Source organism: Myripristis murdjan, chromosome 12, assembly GCF_902150065.1.
Source record: "Myripristis murdjan chromosome 12, fMyrMur1.1, whole genome shotgun sequence".
Classification (NCBI taxonomy): Eukaryota; Metazoa; Chordata; class Actinopteri; order Holocentriformes; family Holocentridae; genus Myripristis; species Myripristis murdjan.
This window is the reverse complement of record NC_043991.1, coordinates 2,100,206-2,112,867: the sequence shown is the minus strand read 5'-3', so window position 1 is coordinate 2,112,867 and position 12,662 is coordinate 2,100,206.

Genomic DNA, 12,662 nt, shown 5'->3' with positions numbered 1-12,662 from the left:
TCCAGTTTGACAAGATGCTTTGCCTGCAGTGAAATGGCTGCTATGGGGGCCAACATCATCACACAGGAATCAAATGTGGCTCATTGAATCCACAAGAGTCTCAGCTTTCCAGTCAAAGCAACTGATGCAGCTCCAAGACTGTTTAGGCCCCAGTCTGCACACACACACCATTTTACAACAGGCCACAAGAACACATGTGGACTGCAGGCTTTGGGGCCCAAACTGCATGGGATTAGCAGAAGGTGGGCGTGTCTGCAAAGGGGAGAGAACCCATTTTCATTCACACAGCCGGAGGTCAGAGGTGAAAAAAAGCTAAAATTTAGCCAAAGTTAGAAACAATATTTTTTCAGAGTTCTCAGGTTCTGTAAATGCATTGTGAAAATAATACAGCAATGTGTTGAACCTTGTGTTTTTTACCTTGAACCTTGATGTTGAAATGAAAATGTACTTTTGAATAATTAAGTATATTTAAAAGAGATTACTTTAAATCCATCAGCTATCCATTTTGAGTTGGTAAAAAATCCACATTACATCTCTGTTAATTCTACTCATGCAGTTACAACAGGGGTCCGTTTCACGAAGCAGGTTCAACAAACTCCGAGTCTTACCCCGAACTCTGAGTGGATCTACTATTAGATAGGAAACTCTGAGTTTTCGGTTCCAGAACAGCTGATTTGAGTTAGTTTGATCAACTCGGAGTAGTTTCACCTGGAGTTAAGCGCGTGCACCACAGCTGGAAAAAGACAGCCCCGATTTGACGAGTCACCATGGCAACGGGCTGCGTTTTTCACCCCAGTTGAATTGGAAATCTTAATGCATTCATACAGCGAGTTTGAACATGTTTTTCTTTTTTTTTTTTTTTTTTTTTTTAAAGTGCAACACCGCTGCAGCGGCAAAGGACACTGCTGCTCGGGTCAATGCGTAAGTTTAAATGGAGTCCGTTGCAATCACAATAATATTACAGGGGAAAACTGCTTGAATGGTAGCCTATTAATTTATTTCATTTAGGTGCAATCCCGCGGGGGAGGGGCGCACTTGGCAGCAGCTTAAGATGAAATATAAAAACATTGTTCAAACAGGTAAGACCTCGGCATAAACATCTATGCGCGGTCTTATAACCATCTCCCGACGAATATTTAATTCTCTGCGCAGTAACACTGCACCTTCATCCACGGGATCGTTGTCGAAAGGACATGCCATGTTCGTGAAAAAAAGTCTCCACCTAACTACTAATGGACTTGATAATTAAGGCCTTAATAAAGGCCTACTGACTGTTTTTTTTTTATTTTTTATTTTTTTCTTAAATAACAGACGGCAGAACTAATACACCACGCCAAAACTCGCCTGCTGACTGAATGAAAGAGGAAGTTAAATACCGTATATCCTAATGAGACTGTATCCACTTTTAAATACCTAGGCATCATCCTTGATGACAATCTGTCTTTTACACCCCATATTGAAAACCTGACTAAGAAACTAAAAGTGAGATTGGGCTTTTATTTCAGAAATAAATCCTGTTTTTCTTTTGTTTCAAAAAAGGCTTGTTGCTGCTACCTTTGTTCCACTGTTAGATTATGGTGATGTACTGTATATGAATGCCTGCTCTATCTCCTTACATATGCTGGATGCCATTTATCATTGTGCTTTAAGATTTATTACCGATTGTAAGTCATGCACCCATCATTGTTCTCTGCATACTAAAATAGGCTGGCTGTCTGGACTACTCCCCCCATACCTCTGTACTTACCTTACTCTCACATCAAATTCATCATACAGTTTGCGCTCTCTGGACTTTCTACCCACCTCTGTCCCTAGAACTCGTTCTGAGTTTGGCAAGAGGGCATTCATGTACTCTGCTCCCTCTGACTGGAACAATTTACAAAAAAAAAACTCTAAAACTGCAGGGTTTTATCTCTATTGTTGATTTTAAAGCCAGAGTTAATGTCTTTTTAATGGGAAATTATGTAATCTGTAAATGTTTTATTGGATAGTATTTTAGCAGAACTGATCAGTGTTCTTTTAGTGCGTAGTGTTGTGGTTGTTTTGTTCTATTTTGCTTGATTTAACATACTCGTTCTCTCCTCAGGATCCACTGGTACAGCCTTCTTTTCCCACATCCAGCTCTCTCTTCCTCCTTCTCTCCCCCTATCCCCCCTTTGGTCTTTTTTTTTTCTCTTCCTCTCATGTCTCTCCCTCCCATGTCTATCCCATCCTGTGTGTATATGTATCCTGCTTGCTGCCTTCTTGGCCAGGCCTTGCTCGTAAAAGAGATTTTCTTATCTCAAGCAATTTTTGCCTGGTAAAATAAAGGTTTAAATAAAAATAAAATAAAAACTCAAGTCATGGGCTTGTGGACTTTGGCCACCACTGCTTACGGTGAAGCACTCCCATGCTGACATGTTAGTGCGTGCGTGCGTGCGTGCGTGCGTGCGTGCGTGCGTGCGTGCGTGCGTGCGTGCGTGCGTGCGTGCGTGCGTGCGTATGTGCGTGTGTCGCTGGGGCCGCTGTGTGTGTGTGACGTGAGCCATGGTGCATCACATGCACATCAGTCTAAGCAGCACAGGATCAGATTTATCTGTCAGTCAACGTGAATCTAAACCTCAGACACAGGTGTGTGAAGAACTTGTGAGTGCAGGTGCAGGTGGAAATGTTATCAGGTGTTTTGGTGCAAAACATCAAACAGCATCATAGTTTGTGGAAAACAGCACAGACCCAGATGGGTTTTGGTTGAACAGCTGGATTGCAGAGCAGGGAGCAGTCCTTTCTCTCTTTGCAGTCTCTTTTCTTGATCTCCTCACTACTTGCTCTGCTGTATAATCTCATGTCATCATATTCCATCAGGCTCACAGTCTGACAGCTGTCTTACTTTGTGTCTGAAGGTCCAGGTTCAGCACTGAAGTCTGGAGGTGGATCTTTAGACCGGTCACTCTTCATGGACAGACAGCTGGACACTGCAGACTCTGCTCTGTGGCAGGAACCTCTGGAAACACAAATGTTTGAAACATGTTATTAGTTCTTGTAAATCAGGGCTCCAGACTAACTTTTCCACTGGCAGCACTGGTGCTCCCAGCTTTCCCAGTCGCTCACAGCAGCTCATGATTTGATCGCAGCCTTTTTTTGTGAGGGGGGGTCCAGCTAAAAGAGCGGATGTGGCTCATGACCTGAAGCATCAGTTTTGGGGTCACGTCTACTTTCTCCATGCTCCACAAACAGATTTCACAAGAAAACAGTGAACACACACTGCACTCTAACAGCTGTCTTACTTTGTGTGTGAAGGTCCAGGTTCAGCACTGAAGTCTGGAGGTCGATCTTTAGACCAGTCACTCTTCATGGACAGACAGCTGGACACTGCAGACTCTGCTCTGCCCTCCTCTTCCTCCACACAGTCACTCATCTTCTGATTTAAGTCAGTCTAAGAGGTGCAAACACACACACACACACACACACACACACACACACACACACACATACAACATATTTTTGTGGAAATGTCAGTTATTTTGTTGCTATTTTATATGAAGTGTATATTTATAAGTTTTTTGTTTTTTTTTCTTCTTCATTTCAAATACTGTTATTTTGCAAACGTATGTATTTTTTATTTTATTGTTATTATTTTTTGGTCATTCTTTATATGGATCTCATGTAATTTTTTGTTATTAACCTCTTGCTAATTATTTGCTGTATTTTTTTTTGCTGTTGTTGTTGATTTGCTCATTATTTTTTTCCCCCATGTCTCAGAAAGTAATATAGTGAATTTACGCAGGTGACAGAGGGTTAATAATACACACACTGAAACACACACACACACACACACACACACACACACTGAAACACACACACACACTGAGGCCCGAACCTTACAGTGAAATTTGACAATTTAATTTGAATTTGTCATGGCGACCAGTTTCATGCATGCAGCGTTTGGTCTTTGTAAAGGAGCCGGGAGCCGCTGATGATCTGCACAAATAAATGCAGATTCACAAATAATTTGTGAAGCACAAATTCACTTTAGGAATGCACAAATGACAGAGTGTGAATGCAGCAAAGCTCATGGACATGTTTCCCTGTTTCTGTTCCAATCCAGAGGCTGCGTTCCAGACGCTGCGCTCACCAGCAAATCCTGGTGACGTCATGAAACCTGCAAATCTTTCTTTCAGTAGTTTTGGTGGGGCACCACCTCAGCAGAAAAACACAAACTCATTTCCATCAACTCTTCAAAGCAGGTGATGCTTTCTTGTTAAGGAGCCACAGGTTTGGCCCTTATTCTCTTCTGTGTTGAGGGACCAGAGGCCTGTTCTCACCCTGACAAACAGGAAACACTTTGCTTCCTGTTCAGGCTGGAAAAAGAAAAAGCCACAGGCCTGTTCAGGGCCCTGGGAACACAGGGGGCTGCTCAGTTTGCAAACTATTAACAGATTTGCATTTTAATTAATTAATTTATTTATTCATTTGTGCATTTTCCAGTGGCGGGTCTCATACATACAGATCAGTCTGTATTTCCTGTGGAATAAACGGAATTAAACGGCTTTAAAAACGTGCTGTCTGACGTATAGAAGTGGCTAAAATTTGTTTTTACAGCCTGATGAGATTTTTTTTATCACCACAAAGAAAATGATCACTGCTTTACTTTTTACATTTATTTCTAACAGATGAACTCAACAGTGAAAAATGCAGCTTGAAAATGGCGTCAGACAAAAGTAGCGACTCACAGCAAAAGCAGAAGTTGGTCTCATGATGATGAGTTTCTTTCTTTCTTTCTTTCTTTCTTTCTTCTTGGACTTGAGCTCAAAGATGAAACAGAAATCCTCTCCTGACGTCCAAACGTGTGCAGCTCTTCTACATCATGACAGTGAGACAGTCCAACATTAATGATGATGATGAGCCTCCTGGTCGCGGCTCGTCCAAACTAGTGATGGGTCGGTTGGGAACGAACCGGCTCTAAGAGCCGGCTCTTTGAAGTGAGCGACGGGAGCCGGCTCCTGATTGAGAGCCGTTTTTTTTTTTTTTTTTCGGGAGCCGATTGGTTATTTTTTCTGCGAAAGCCGCACGTGATTGGTCAAGATGTGGGGTGCCGCCTGTCTGCGCTGAGCGCCTCACCCCGGTGCAGCACACACACGCACGAACAGGAGAACAGGAGGGAGGGAGACGAGAGAGAAAGAGAGCAAGGGGCCACAACGAGAGACAACACGAACGCGCTGGAAAGGTGGAGTTAAGAAAATGAGTGACAGCAGGAAAAGGAGTAAAATCTGGACCCAGTTCAGTTTTATTGACAATAGAAAGGCAGAGTGTAGGGTCTGCAAGAAAAAAAACTCTTATCGAGCCGGCTCCCCAAACTGTCCAGAACTGTCCAGCCATCAGTGCAATGGGAAAAAAACACAAGAAACGTCCTCATCGGATTCATGGGAGAATTCAGCAGCTCTCGCCTGCGTCCCTGTGCTACTACTACGACCCCTGCAGGTGAATAAGGTGGTTACAGGTTTGTGGTCGTTACTTATTTGCCTCTAATTTTCGAGCGTTTTTTTTTTTTTTTTTTTTTTTTTATGTAAACACGGCAGACATCTAAGCAAGTCTTTTTGTGCTGTCAGATCAAAGGAAAATCATTTTGAAATTTGTGAGGTATATCTTTTCTCATCATTCTCATTCTAAGTTCTCACCACAACTACCTCTGTGTTTTTGACAAAAATCTATCTATCTATCTATCTATCTATCTATCTATCTGTCTGTCTGTCTGTCTGTCTGTCTGTCTCTGTCTGTCTGTCTGCTCATTATTTTTTCCCCATGTGTCAGAAAGTAATATAGTGAATTTACGCGGGTGATAGAGTGATAGAGGGTTAATAATACACACACTTAAACGCACACACACACACACACACACACACACACTGAGGCCCGAACCTTACAGTGAAATTTGACATTTTAATTTGAATTTGTCATGGCGACCAGTTTCATGCATGCAGCGTTTGGTCTTTGTAAAGGAGCCGGGAGCCGCTGATGATCTGCACAAATAAATGCAGATTCACAAATAATGCCTGTCTGTCTGTCTTTACAGACAGACAGACAGACAGACAGACAAGCAGTAATGTGCGGAGTTTTGGGGAAACACAATGTCTAGAAAACATGATAAGCCCAAGTTCGCTGACTTCAGATGTTTCTTCCTGCCTCTTTAGGGTTCACACTCACAGCTAAGCGGCCAGCATTGTTCTCACTAAAATAATTTAAGAATTGTTTGGCATCCATATTTGTAATTAATTCACTGGGAACAAGTTTTTTTTTAACAGACTAACGTTAAGTCTCTCTCCCTCGCACGGCACTCAAACATGAACGGTGCGTTCCTTGGTTGTGATTGGTCAGGTTTTAGGCCAGAGGAGTTCAATTGGTTAAAGTAATATCAGGTAAGCCAATAAAATGCAGAAAAGCCCGGGAATCATCACAGAGATTTAATCTAATGGAGATTTAACTTAAAGAGAGAGAGAGAGAGAGAGAGAGAGAGAGAGAGAGAGAGAGAGAGAGAGAGAGAGAGAGAAGATTTAACTTAAAGAGACAGTAGTGCAACGTTTTGTGTCAAAAAAAAAAAAAAAAACTTTGTTGCTTTTTGTTCAGGGCGGGTCCAGCTGATGATCAGGGCTCAGGGGCCCCCAAAGCCCACCCTTGAATACGGGTCTGGGACTAGCTCTCACTTCTCCTAAAACGACTTTAAAAAAAAAAAAAAAATATATATATATATATATATATATATATATATATATATTCCTGCTTCACACTGTAAACCCGGATAAGTTGATTGTACTTAAACCATTTTTGTCAAGTGATTGCCTCAAATGGTTTAAGTAATTGACAGTAGCGAAAAGTAATTTGTTCAAGTATAGTCAACTTAAATGTACAATAGTCAGAATTTAACATTTTAAGCTATGTACACTTAAATGGTTTAAGTAATCAACAATAGAAAACATTTGTGGAGTCTACTTAAAAGTGCAATAGTCAGAACTTAATATTATAAGTCAAATACAGTTAAAATCCTAGTTTTATTAAAAATATGAATATATTAAAAATTAAAATATTTGGGATAAGAAAATTGCAATTAAATTCTTCTATGACCACACAATGCAGTACATTTTATTTATTTTATTGAAACACACAACAGATTTCCTTCCAAATACAGTCACAGCACAGTTTTTTAATTGTTTGCTCTGTGAACAATTTTTAAGTTTGGGGGAAAAAAAACAACACTGACCATGTAGCAGCATATACTGCAAGTGAAAAAGGAGAAACTGTATGCTTTGTGTGCCACACAACAAAGCAGGCATTAAGAACAGCAGCATTAACACAGCAGTATTGAGAACAACTATGCAGTGAGGACCAGAGTTGGTAAATAAAAATGGCATCTTTCTAAAATGTGTCCTCTGTAGAATAATTTCAGTGAAACAAACAATAAACACATCTAGTGCAAGACAAATCACATACAAAATGAGCAACAATATTTGCTCCAATCAGTGCAATGTAACTGTGCAACAATCCAGACACAGAAATGAAGAATTGTGCCATGAGCATGAATGTGTCTTATATGGCAAGCTCATTCTTTGGAGGTAGCTCACTTTGACCTAAGTTTAGCATTACCTGCTGAATGAAGGTAAAAGTGTTTTTCAAGCACTTCAGGTACTGCAGCTGGAGTGCGTAGGTAAAGCCAAACAAGAGGCACATTGCTTGAGGTAGGTTGGTGAATGCTTCCATGACAAGGCTGCCCTCTAGGATGATCCCCACTCTTGAGGGGTTTAGTTGTGGCGATGCTGGGCTTGCAGCTCTGTTGTCCTCATAGCAGAGGATTCCCACTGGAATGTCCACGGAGTCTCCCTCATTAAGATTCTACATAGTGTGAGAAACGAGACAAAAAGAGGATATTTAGATTAACAGCAATTTGTCTACAATCAGCTGTATGGCCTCCATTATTATTATGATTTTCATGATTCACTGTGGTTTTATTTTAGGTAATGTTGTTTAAAGAAGCTGTTATAGCCAATTTTGTGTGTGTATGTATAGGTGCCGTATAAAATGCAGTATAAAATGCAGTAATTAATTTCCTCTTGCTAACAAAGGCACATTATCAAGTTAAAATCAAGTTAGGTACAATGAAACGTCTTGAGAAATGCTAATTATCATAACCCATCATCCCAAATGAACAAAACATAGGAGAATGGTAAAACTGATTCAAACACTAATCAAAAAGCGTTACTCACCGAACTGCTCTGAAAGAATATAGACACATCATCCCCAAGCATGACTGGAAGTCCTCTCAGGACAAGGCATCTGATACCTGTTGGCTAATGTTAAAAGTGGACATTTACTTTTTCAAAATTGCATTGAAATAATTTGAATTCTACTCTACTGTTGCAAAACTGTATGTAGAGAAAACACAAGAGAACTACTCTAAAAACGAAATGCTGCAATCATTATCAAATACTCACAATTCACCAAAGTCAACCTCAAATTTATGCACATTCAAATGTACACATTTCAAACTGGAAAAGTTCCAGCAGTTTCTAATTAGTACTACTACTTGAATAGAGAAAACAACTCACCTTGTTCACGCAGAAAAGGTGTTGTCCAAGGAGCATGCAAAGTGCAAATATGTTGAATTGCTCTCAGAAAATTTTTAAAAAATGGCGCAACTTTCTCTGTATCCTCCAACGGACAAGCCCAGACTTGTCTTGAGTTTTGGACCAATCACAACAAGGCAGTACTGAAGCCTGAGGTAAAATTTGATAGTTTAAGTTTGTTAAACTTACAAAAATGAGTACACCCAATGACTGTCTCATACGCTCCTCATATACTCATACTGTTTAAGTAATGCAACAAAACTAATGTTTTAAAGTGGTATTTACTTAAACTGTTTGCATAGAAAGAACTTTCGGGTTAACAGTGCAGAGCTGCTGTAAGGTTGTTTTTTTCTCTCTAACAGAGCCAGGCTAACAACGCCCATAGACTTCAAGTGTTTATGCTAAGCTAACAGGAAATACTACCTGGACGCACAGGAAAAGATGGTGTCCAACATCTGGTCTCAGTCTGGGGACGTCGGTTAAAGGGGGATTTTACCCAAAACATTCTGAGTTTTCCTCTAACTTAACCTTAACCAATAATAATAACCACTCAGTGCAAAAAAAGCTCAACCTACACACTGAGAACACCGAGTAAAATGAGTATTCAGTTCAGTTTAATACAACTTTATTAATCCGCGGGAACAGTTCAGTTTTGGGTCACCAACACACACATGAACACGTACACTGACACTTGAATTTACAGCATCTTCACTCTTTCAGCGTGAACACACAACACACTCATAACACACAACACACTCAGAACACACAACACACTCTGAACACACAACACACTCCGAACACACAACACACTCCGAACACACAACACACTCCGAACCTGGAATGAGAACAGAATAAAGCGAAATATCTACATCCTGCCAACATCATGATGTGAAACTGGTCATTTCCTGGTTTTAAAGGCTGCATTACAGTAAAGAGATGCATTATTCTGCCCTTATCAGACTGTTAGCTGTGTTATTATTTGGGCCTCATATCCTCATGACTGATTATTATTTAGTAAAAATCTCTGGGGTGTAAATGTCTGATGAGAGCACCAACAGTCACTCCTACAATATCATCAAAATTATCAATATCCTGGTATTTGGTCAGAGATATTGTGATGTTTGATTTTGTCCGTATCACATCCTCACACACACACACACACACATACACACACACACACACACACACACACACACACACACACACACACACACACACAAACACACAGCTCTGCATCAGGAGCGACAAGGCAGCAGCGGCACAGCGAACACCTCCAGTCTGTTAAAAAAATCTCTCTCTCTCTCTCTCTCTCTCTCTCTCTCTCTGTCACACACACACACAGGGAGTGACACTGTTTGCACTTTTTTCTTTTTTGTCTGTGATTTTTTTTTTTTTTTCCAGCTCACTAACGGCACACAAAGCCACATCATTGTGTTCTCCTGGTTATTTTACATGATGTTACAGTGGAGACTGGTGGGGATTAAAGGGACGTTCCACCCTAAAACATTTAAACACTTAAAAACAGCAGGTCGGAGATGCACTAACCATTTTTCTGGTCCCAGTTTGTTGTTTAGTGCATTTTTTTTTATTGTTCCTGTAGTGCAGAGGCTCTCAGACTTTTTTTCAATAATGTTTTCCTCCTGTGGGATTTTTTTTTTTTCAGTCCAGTTGGTCCTGACCAGTTGAGCCTCCTGTGGTCAGAGGGTCAGTCCAGTTGGTCCTGACCAGTTGAGCCTCCTGTGGTCAGAGGGTCAGTCCAGTTGGTCCTGACCAGTTGAGCCTCCTGTGGTCAGAGGGTCAGTCCAGCTCCATCAGGGTGAACCAACAACCTGATGCTGAGCAGATTCTCTTGTTTGTGTTTCTGCTTCTTCTTCTCTTCTTCCTCCTTGTTTCCAGCTTCAACCACTGATCCACTTTCTGGATTTGTTTTGATCAGAGTGAACATATGAACATGAAGATAAAATGTGCTTTATCAAACATATATTTACATTTTTACTGAACTTATTACAACATAGGCTCATTACTTTAGGAATTATGCATGACTTGTGTTTTTTCAAATGAAACATAAAAAAGTCTCCTATGTAGTCCAATGTAGAGCCCTGCTGTAGACAACATGTCTGATGTCATGTTTTAATTTTTCATCACAGCTGCACTTGACTTTGATATCAGAAAATGTTTCAGGATCTAAAACATCAGCGGTAAACATCAGAGGAGAGAGAGGAGGAGTGAGAGGAGGAGCAAGAGGAGAAGTAAGAGGAGAGAGAGGAGGAGCAAGAGGAGTGAGAGGAGGAGTGAGAGAAGGAGTGAGAGGAGGAGCGAGAGGAGTGAGAGGAGGAGCGAGAGGAGGAGTGAGAGAAGGAGTGAGAGGAGGAGCGAGAGGAGGAGCGAGAGGAGGAGTGAGAGAAGGAGTGAGAGGAGGAGTGAGATGAGGAGCGAGAGGAGGAGAGAGAGGAGGAGCGAGATGAGGAGCGAGAGGAGGAGCGAAAGCAGGAGTGAGAGGAGGATTGAGAGGAGTCAGAGGAGGAGTCAGAGGAGCGAGAGGAGGAGTGAGAGGAGGAGTGAGAGAAAGAGCGAGAGGAGGAGTGAGAGGAGGAGTGAGAGCAGCGAGAGGAGGAGCAAGAGGAGCGAGAGGAGAAGCGAGAGGAGGAGTGAGAGGAGGAGTGAGAGGAGGAGCAAGAGGAGTGAGAGGAGGAGTGAGAGGAGGAGCAAGAGGAGGAGCGGGAGGAGGAGTGAGAGGAGTGAGAGGAGGAACAAGAGGAGGAGTGAGAGGGGAGCGAGAGGAGGAGTCAGAGGAGCGAGAGGAGGAGTGAGAGGAGGAGTGAGAGAAAGAGCGAGAGGAGGAGTGAGAGGAGGAGTGAGAGCAGCGAGAGGAGGAGCAAGAGGAGTGAGAGGAGGAGCGAGAGGAGGAGTGGGAGGAGGAGTGAGAGGAGTGAGAGGAGGAACAAGAGGAGGAGTGAGAGGGGAGCAAGAGGAGGAGTGAGAGGAGGAGCGAGAGAGAGAAAAGAGGAGTGAGAGGAGGAGCGAGAGGAGGAGCAAAAGGAGGAGCGAGAGGAGCGAGAGGAGTGAGAGGAGGAGTGAGAGGAGGAGCGAGAGAGAGAAAAGAGGAGTGAGAGGAGGAGCGAGATGAGGAGCAAAAGGAGGAGCGAGAGGAGCGAGAGGAGGAACGAGAGCAGGAGCGAGAGGAGGAGCGAGAGGAGAGGTGAGAGGAGGGGTGAGAGGAGGAGAGAGAGGAGAGAAAAGAGGAGCGAGAGGAGGAGAGAGAGTAGAGCTCACTGACAGGCCCCGGCTCTCTCTCTCTACACTCTGGCCTGGCTCGCTCGCCCGGCCGAGGAACGTGGGAGAAGTGAAGTTTCTCCTCAGACGAGAGTCGCTCTGGACCTCAAGCAGGAACAGGGCCGTGCAGAGACATTTGGAGGGGCAGGTGCTCAAAGTTAAAAGGGGGCACATGGAGCACAGGTTTGAAACACCATACAGAAACATACCTTACAATATAACTGGTTGAACTGCAGCAACCCATATTCATAAAGAATGGAACATGGAATCACAACACACCATATCATCGTCCACACCTCATATATTTGTCAGAGGCCAGTGCAAAGCAAAAGTAGTGTATGTTTTACCTGACGGGGTACACTGAACAGCTTCTGTTGAAGGGCTTGGTGAGGAGGCTGCTGCTGCTGATGTTGCTGGAGGTGGGCTGTATTGATCTGAGAGTGTAGACACTAAAAAGAGCAGGGGAGAGATAGCAGCTGATTAAACAAGTGTTATGTGATCATGACAAGATGCAAAGATAACTAACATTGAAAATGGCTCACTGTGACTGACCTGCCTCACTGCTGATAGTTTGGAGGAGACTGCTTGCTGAGAGAGGCTGCAGCCAAGGCTGACTGCTTGAACTAAACAGAACAAGTTGCTCATTCTTAAACTGAAAGGGGAACATTAATGAGGGGGAAGAGAATAAAGGAGGGGTGGAGGTACAGCCTATAGACACAAAACCAGAATTTAGGCTGCGCATTAATTTAGGACATATGAAGATAATGGATTAAGTTGAATTTGAATCACCATTAGACA